Here is a 9,761-nt window from a genome sequence, read left to right as displayed (position 1 = left end):
TCCTAGATAAATTTGGAATTCTTTTTTTCAAGCTTCACCCTCTCTCCAGTCCCACTGGGAATTAATATCCTGCAAATATTCTAAATATCAAAACCCAGGAACTAGTTTTTCTTTTCATTTATTTTAATATTTATTTGTCTTTCTTAACAATGTCTTGTAGTTTTCTTCACATAAGTTTTATACATTTTTGTTAGGATCAGTCCTAAAAGATTTATGTTCTTTGTTGTTATTATGTAGGATGTATTTTATGCTTTTTTTTTTTTTTGAGACAGGGTCTCACTCTGTCACCCAGGCTGGAGTGCAGTGGCCTGATCTTGGCTCACTGCAACCTCCACCTCCCGGGTTCAAGTGATTCTCCTGCCTCAGCCTCCCGAGTAGCTGAGACTGCAGGTGCACGCCACTACACCCAGCTAATTTTTTTTTTTGTTCTTGTATTTTTAGTAGAGACGGGGTTTCACCATGTTGGCCAGGCTGGTCTTGATCTCCTGACCTTGTGATCCACCTGCCTTGGCCTCCCAAAGTGCTAGTATTACAGGTATGAGCCACTGCACCTGGCCATTTTATGCTTTTTCATATGACTGATTGTTGTGGGCCATTTTTGTGCATCTTTTTGCTATCTTATGCACTGGAAATTCAGACATATTTTCTTTGAGATGGCTACTTGATTTGTGGGCTTGTGTTCAGGCCAAACCTAAGTGCCCATCAGTGGATGAATGGATAAAGAAAATGTGATATATATATACACAGTGGAATTCTATTCAGCCATAAAAAGAAGAACATTCTGTCATTTTGCAGCAACATGTATAGGACTGGAAGACATTATGTTAAGTGCAATCAGCCAGGCTCAGAAAGACAAATATTGCATGTTTTCACTCATATGTGGGAGTTGAAAAAGTTGATCTCATGGAGGCTGAGGGTAGAATGGCGGTTACCAGAGGCTAGGAAAGTGGGAGGGGGATGAAGAGAGGCTGGTTAATGGGTACAAAAATACAGTCAGATAGAAGAAACAAGTTCTAGTGTTTGATAGCACAGTAGGGTGATTATTAGTTAACAATAATTTATTGTATATTTCAAAATAGCCAGAAGAGAAGATTTAGAATGATCCTGACACAAAGAAATAGCAAATGTGTAAGCTGATGAATATCCCAGTTATCTTGATTTGATGACTGCACATTGCATGGATATATGAAAGTATCATGTGTACCCCATAAATATGTATGACTTTTATTTATCAGTAAAAAAGTTGAATCAACTTTACTGAGGTGCTATAGTATAGATATCCTATTATTTTTCAACCGTCGCTATAGGTTAACATTAATGTTACTTCAAATTTTATGCTGCTGTAATTAACTTGCAACCCTAGTTTCCAATAACAAAATTCAGGCTCTTGAGAGAGAAGAAGGCTTTTGCATTTTAAAACCTTCTCTTTAGATATTAAGAGCCACAGCCTGGAAGTCTGAGAACACAGAGGACATAGTGTTTATGTTCTGAACATAGGGCAAAGAGGTGGCAAGATGATGACTCAGGAACAGACTTCCTACCACACCAGGAAGAAATAATTTCTTCTTGGGTTGGAAGAAACTGAGAGAAGAAAGCAAGAGAGCTTTGAAACTAATGTGGAACATGGCCTTTCCTTTGGTTCAAAGTCCAAGAGGAGGAGCATATCCTGATTCAGTAAGTTAGGTTTAGAGGACCATGCTGGAGCCATTGATTGGTTGCCGCCCATGCTATGAGTATAGTTAAATATTTTGACTATCACTCCTGCCCTTAGGAATATTTGTTGATTTAACAGCAGAAAAGCTTATGTCTCCGACTGCAAGCTGGACAGAAACATGTTTTCGAGTGTCTTCTTTAAGAAAAAGTGTAGGCCAGGCATGATGACTCATGCCTGTAGTCCCAGCACTTTGGAAGGCTGAGGCAGGAGGATTGCTTGAGCCCAGGGGTTCAAGACTAGCTTGGGCAACATAGTGAGACCCCCATCTCTACCAAAAAAAAAAAAAGAAGGAAAAAAGAATAAAAATTCTGAATATAAAATTGGAACTGAAAGCAAATATTTATTATGAGAATAAAGTTTTAATTATAAATTTTACAAAGTTGACAAATACCACAAATGTCACAGAAAACAGAAAAACAATATAGTATTTCTATTAATTAACTGCCCGATGTACCACAGACTGACTAGCTTTTGGCATTGCATATTTAAAACTTCATCTCCCCTCCACTGCTTCCATAGTTCCAGTGCCAGGTGCTGCAGGTACGTTCATATTGCAACACAATCCCTGGTCTCACATCTCTGGATGAGTCAGTGGGCAGCTGGGGTGTGCCTCCAAGCCATTTCTTCATCACAATGGTTACAGATAACAACTGCACATGGAAGGGACTGGGAATCACGTAATATATCCCACTATACCCCAACCGAGTATAGCCCCAGTTGGACTTCCCTTTGGCCAAATTCTGAGAGCTGCTGGTACTTTTCACATACTACCCAAGGGGAGGGAAGTGTGACAGAGGGGAAATTGGAGGGGAAAACGTGACAGCCTTTATAAACCAAATTTTTTTTATTTTTATTAGACTTTTTTTGGAGTAGTTTTGGTTTTATAGAAAATTGAGACAAAGGTACAGAGATTTCCCAAATATCCCTGCCCCCACGTATGTACAGCCTCCCCTGTTACCAACATCTCCCACCAGAGTGGCATATTGGTTACAACTGATGAACCTATGTTGACACATAATGCTCACCCAAACTCCATAGTTTACATGAGGGCTCACTCTTGGTGTTGTGTGTTCTATGGGTTTTTCACAAATGTATAATGACATGTATCCACCATTGTAGTATCTTACAGAGTAGTTTCATTGCCCTAAAAATCGTCTGTGTTCCACCTATTCAACTATTTCTCTCCCCTAATCCCTGGCAACCATTCTTTTTTTTTTTTTTTTTTTTTTGAGACGGAGTCTTGCTCTGTCACTCAGGTTGGAGTGCAGTGGCGTGATCCCAGCTCACTGCAAGCTCCACCTCCCGGGTTCACGTGATTCTCCTGCCTCAGCCTCCAGAGTAGCTGGCACTACAGGTGCCCACCACCACCCCTGGCTATTTTTTTTGTATTTTTAGTAGAGATGGGGTTTCCGCATGTTAGCTGGGATGGTCTCCATCTCCTGACCTCGTGATCCACCCGCCTCGGCCTCCCAAAGTGCTGAGATTACAGGCGTGAGCCACCGCGCTGGCCACTTTTGCACATTTTACAAAAACATGTAACCAAGTTGTAGTAAGTTCTCGGCGCCCCCATCCATATCCCCACAGGCCTTAATTTGGCTTGGCTTTTACCGGTTCTCTGAGCCTGAGAACTTCTCTCCGCAGATAGACCTGAGGATACATGGCATTTAAGAAGTACCAGAGAATTAATTCTTCTTCCCTCGTGCTCTGGCAGCCATCAACCAATGATTGACTAAAGGTGGTGTATCAGACCCCAGCATACTTCCTCTGCAGATGAGATAACTTTGAGGCACAGAATTCTCCAACAGGATTAAGCCTGGTACCCAGAATAGTAACTTCCTTGATTATGCCCCTTGATTGGCAGCTTTCCCTATCTCACTTTACTCCCCAACTGGTATTTCGTGGCATCGGCTCCAACATAAACTGCTTGCACTTCATCCTTGTCTGCTCCTGGAGAACTGTAATGAAAACTCGTGTGAGTGATTTGTTAGTGCCCCTCCCAGGGCAGAGGGCTGTGTGCATGAGGGGCCTTGAAGCTTAAGCTTCCTGAGCTTCATGATAAGTTGCCTCCACCTGTTTGCTACTTCAGGAGGGCAACATCTGTGGACTACAGCACGGTAATAATGGCAGCAAGACATATTTTGGTAGAGTGCCTGAGATAGGCCCCCCACCTCCCCACCCCATAGGTTATGGAGAATAAGAAGTTTCCAAGGCTTCCAAAGCAGAGCAGGGGGAGGGGAGCTGAGAATTGAGAGCCATGGGGATTTCTTAGCACAGCATGAGGCATGGACAGCCTACCTTAGGGACTGTATAGAAGATATAGTTGATTATTGAAGGATGAGTCACACCCTCTAGACTGAGGTGGTGACCACCTCAGCAGGACAAAACCACTGGGCTTCTTCCTGAGCAATCATTACACAAGGCTAGTGCTGAGAATATGGTGGGAAGTGACACCAGCCAGGGAGGTTGGGGTAGATGCTCAGGAAAGGAAGGCTGATGCCCAAGATCATCAAGATGGGTATCGTTCAGTCGAGGCCAGCTTGGACAAAGGATGGCACCAATGGGTTATTCCCCACATGCCACCAGGATAGCACCATAATCAAGGCCTGTGTGTCTTCCCCCAGACATGGACCCTGGCTGGGGAGGAAAAAGGGAGAGTGGGAGAGAATCCTGAGGGTGCACTTTAAGCCAGGAGTGACAAAAGTACCTTGGATTGGTAAGAGCATAGTTTTGAATAGTAATGGAAAGGGGAGCTTGAGACTTGGAGTTACAGAGAAAGAATATTCCAAGATAGTGTACCCTGAGACGTCTCCCTTGTGATCGGTGAACTCACTATTTACCTTGAGCGTTTGTCTTTGCACAGTGTTCTGTTGGATAAATTCTGAGAAATGGTTTGCAAAAGCTGTGGATTTTAAAATACAGTTCTTTTATCCAACACCCATTTAATTCCATTATTAAATCAAGAACTGTTTCAGTTGATTCCCTTGTGTAGTCCAGCCATATAATTACTTCCTCTGCTAATTGTGATGCATTTATTTTCATGGTTCCATAGTTATGTACTTCTGGCTTTTGTTCTATGTCTTGTTGAACTGATTAGACTTCTAGAATCACTCTCACACACAAAATCTTATTTTGTTCCTAATTTCAATGGTAATAACATTGTTTGGTAACTAGTGTGTATTGAGCAGTTATTATGTGTCAGGCATTGTTCTAAGCACTTTATGTGTATTATCTTATTTCATTCCCACAACACACTGTTAGGTAGGCATTATCCTTTTCCCCATTTTACAGTGAGGATGCTGGCCAGACAGGTGAAATAACTACCTAAGAGAGGGAGTGGCCAAGCTGGGCTGTGACCTCTGGCTGCAGAGCCTGCTGGGCCTTACTTCTAGCCAGTTGTGTCAGTAAATGCTTAATATCAGCTCTCTGAAAAAAGCCCTGATCTGCAACATTCACTAATTTTTCTGGTGTAAATGTTGCCACCATGGCCGGCATGACATCACTGAACACAGATTGGGAAGAGATCCTCATGGTTCCTTTTGAGAGCTGGTGCTGGCCACTCATGCCGATTCCAACACACCACAGCCTCTGCTGTTGTGTCATGAGGCAAGGAGGTAGCTGCTGCTTAAGATATCTATTAGTTGAAGTTGTTTGATTTTAAGAAGCAGAAATCAGTTGGAGCTGGCCCAAGCAGAAAGTGAAATTTATGATAGGGATACAGTCTCAGAATGAAGGGCAGGGGGCAGCAGGGCCTTGGGCAGGACTGGGAATGAGGAACAGATGTACTGTCAGGCCTCAATGGGTCTCTGGTTCTTTGCTACAGGTCAGCATTCTCTGCATCTCTGGCCTACAGGGCAGAGCACTGCCACCCACTGCTCCTGACCTTCCTCACTGAACTTCCTGCCACCAGCAGAAACCAAGGCCCTCTCTGATTGCTCAGTGGGTCCAGGGTCAGCCCCAGGTCAGCTAGCTATGGCCATGTGACTTTAGTGGGTCTGTTTGCCTTTGTTCATGATCATATTGGAGATATCAGTCTAGACCACAAGTATTCCTTTCTGACTCTAAAACTGTACTACACTTCAAACCCATTGTCATACCATACTCCTGTGGGCTTCTCACATCTGGGCCCTGACCAGCTTTCTGACATCGTCCCTGTTTGTCTCTCCTTTGGTCTCTCTGTCACTCTGGCCTTCTTGTTGGCCCTTGAACCTTATAAGCTCATTCTCGTCTCAGGACCTTTGCACCTGCTCTTCCGGTGTTTGGAAAGCCTGTTCCATGGATCTTCTCGTGGTTCACACCTTCCCTTCATTCATGGTTTTTCCTCAGAGTCTCTCCCTGAGCATCCTGCCTCAAGCAGTTCACTCCATCCCTGCCTACCCTGTTATCTGCTTTATTTTTCTTAATCATGCTTAATATTACATGAAGTTGTATTATCTTGTACTTGACTATCTGCTTGTGATCTCCCCCACTGGAATGTAACCCACGGGTCCAGGGACTTTGTCTTGTTGATGGCTATATTCTCAGCATCTGCAACAGTACTTGGCATGTAGTAATACTCAAACCCACTCATTGAATGCATGATTAAATGATGCACGAATGAATGAATTGCAGACTTATTATAAAGTATATAGCTTTAAAAAATCCTTATTGACTTAGTTTCCATTTGTGTTATTGTGTATTCTGTACTTGAATGAAATAGCATTTCTCTTAAAATGAGATGTAATTCAGATTTTTAATGGTCTGACCTTCCATAACCTACCCTTTAGCATACTTTCTCCAAAGCCTTCCCTGTAGCAATCTAAATTGGTGAGGTTTTGCAGTAATATGTGGAAATAGGATTTTATTGTTTATTCAAGGCAGGAAATAGTTGATGTTAATTATAATTTGATGACCATTATGTTTCTGTGGTAAGAAAGGGAGGGGCACAAAGAGCTGGGGTTCTATTTTCTGTTTTTAAAGTCTCTACGTAAGCAGAAAACATTATCCATTTGTTCACAAGGCTATTTCATAGGTGACTCCTACAAAAGTTACGTTTAGTTAAACCCCAGTACAGTAACTCTGAATTATCATCAAAATAAGTACGTGGTGAAAAACAACACTCTGCCTGAAAAAAAATTGAGAAAAATATATTTCCAAAAGTATTCAAGGAAAAAAAGATATTTCTCTTCCTCATGAAAAATATAGAGCAAGAAGGAAAATATTATTTTCACAAGAGAAAGTATGCATTCAGTCCTAGACAAGCCTTTTTTCTTTCCAAAGCTGGAGAGATTTTCAGCTGAAGAAAATTGACAACTTTACCTCTAGGCTGAATTTTATAGTTTTTATCAGCAACAGCTGTGTTTATGATGGCTGTACATTGCCCTGAACAAATTCGAGATTAACTGTAGGATTGGTGTTCTCAGAAAATTACTTACAAAATGAACATTTCTCTTACTGTTTTGTGAAGCTCCAGGCCTAATGTCCTTAACTTTAAAAAATTATCTCAGAAGTTCTTTCTTTTATAGCTAGAAGGTGATATAATCTGGTAAAATAGAATGTTCTTATTGCTAAAGCTGTAATTTTCAAACTTAGCTGCGTGATAGATTCACCTGGAAGCTCAAAAAAAAAAAAAAAACCCCAACCGCCCAATGCCAGAGCTCTACTCCAACCCAATTAAATCAAAAGGTGGGGCCCAGAAATCTTGGTTGTTAATAGTTTTCTATCATTTGACAGGTGATTCTAACCTGTCGCCAGCATTGAGAACTGCTACCCTTGAGTCTTTGTCACTGTGTGCAACTGATCCACCCTGGATGGGGCTTTCCGGTGGGGATGCTCACCTATGCTGCCCCCAGGCCAAGGGTCTCCAACCCCTGGGCCGTGGACAGGTGCTGGTCTGGCCCATGGCCTGTTAGGAACTGGGCCATACACAAGAGGTGAGTGGTGCGTGATGGAGCATTACTGCCTGAGCTCCCCCTCCTGTCAGGTCAGTGGAGGCATTAGATTCTCATAGGAGTGTGAACCCTGTTGTGAACTACACAGGCAAGGGATCTAAGCTGCATGCTCCTTATGAGAATCTAATGCCTGATGATCTGAGGTGGAACAGTTTCGTCCTGAAACCGTCCCCCATCTCACCCACCTGTGGAAAAATTGTCTTTCACAAAACTGGTCCCTGGTGCTGAAAGGTTGGGGACTGATTCCCTAGGCCAAATTGGGAAAACAGTTAAGGTTTCCTTTACTCTCTCATCTGCCTTTCTTCAGTGCTTTTATCCTCCCTTTGCCTGCAGTTCGGCTATCAGTTAAGCTATTCCTTGCTAAAAGATAATTCCACAAAGCTCTCACCCTGTCTAGTGTACTATTACCTCTTCCCCGCTCCTCCCAAAAGGAACCACATCATGTAATGCAAAAGAAATACAGAGTGCTGTGTAATGTAGTTGGTGAGTTGGAAGTAAAATTGAGGAAAGGAGGGAAGAGTCCTTGGCTACTATTGGGTCACTTTTGGTAAACAATAGTCTACTCCAAAGGAAAGTTCTGCTAGGTGACTCTGGCAACTTACTTAATCTTTCTGTGCCCCAATTTCCTCATCTTTAAGATGGGGATGATATTAATACTGACCTACAAAATCATTGTGAGGATTAAATAGGTAAACTATTTGAAGAGTACTGGCCCACAATAAACAGGCCATGCATGTTGGCAATTATTACTATAATTATTACTCCTTTAAAATCCTTGAATTCATAACTACATTATAAGGAGTTCTACATGGAGCTGACAAATAAACAGAGAAGGCATTAGGATGGATTTTCTTTTGAAGCTAACACACTCTGATAGTTTTGAAAAGTATTTTGAGCTATGGCATCCTTATTGGCATATACACATAGTTCCTGTATCCCAAGGCAATGCTTAATTTTGGCCATTCATTTAGATGTATAAATGGCAACAGCTTTTGGAAGAAAAAGTCATTTTCTTTACTGTATAATCAACCTTGTCTATCCAAGCCTTCTGCGAGATGATGGAAATGAGGGTGAGCAACTGCATAGCTGGAGAGAAACAAGTGTTTCTCTAATTGACTAGTCAACTCAACACATTCATTAATTCAGCAAACATTTAATGATAAACTCTTTGCCAGCTGTCATGCTAGGAAGCAGGAATACCATAGGAAGAAGACATGGTTTATGCCCTCATGTAGCTCACAGTTCATTAAGCTTGTGGAAGTGGGTTTCGTGAAATTGAATTTCAAGTCACAGAACAGAATGGTGAAGACGTGCCTTTGGCTCCACTAATTTTAGTGTTCAAAGTTGTCCATCCCATTTTTTGTGTTTTAAGCCTTCCAGATTGACCACAATAAGTGAGGACACCGTGAACAGGTTGGATTTGTTTATCCTCTCAAGGATCTCATTTTTTCTAGAAGGCTGGCTAGTCAAACAATGCATGCATTCTTTTGGTGGAAATATGCTTCTTACCTACCACAGAAAAAGTAAGAAGACTACTCACAAAGAACTGGGAATAGATATGGCCAGGGACAATCTAATAGCCTTCTGTCCTTGGAAGAAACATGAATTTTTATCGCCTAACATCTCAGGCTTGTTATCTTCTTAGTTTCTGATGTGAATGCATTGAATGTCAAATTGAAGTGGTGTTTTCCTCTATTTTTTTCTGTTTTTGGAGGCTTCCCATGTAAGGCATAAAAGGGTCTTTTTGTTTTGCTTTGTTTTAAAGCTTTACTAAATTCTTGGAAGATTCTGGATTGCTTAAAATTATTTTTAGATTATGCTAAGCATGGAGCTGCATTTTACACAAAAGTTCTTAAAAATTGTCCCAAAAGCGAATTTTTCTAAGTGGAATAACTTTAGAATTGAACATTTATAAGATTCCTTTTATTTTTTAAGGAGCTCTAAAATCTCCATCATAATCTAAGAAGTCTTAATTTTGAACTTTAATTCACAACGATCTTCTACACATGACATTATCTCACCTGTATCCTGTAGGCTCTCTGTTACGGTTAGCTCACTAGAAAGTGACCTAAGTGAGCTTAGTGTTTAATGCAGCATTACTGTGACTTTCCTTTAGAAAC

This window comes from Hylobates moloch, unplaced genomic scaffold, assembly GCF_009828535.3.
Source record: "Hylobates moloch isolate HMO894 unplaced genomic scaffold, HMol_V3 SCAFFOLD_16, whole genome shotgun sequence".
Classification (NCBI taxonomy): domain Eukaryota; kingdom Metazoa; phylum Chordata; class Mammalia; order Primates; family Hylobatidae; genus Hylobates; species Hylobates moloch.
Note: the sequence above shows the minus strand (reverse complement) of the source record.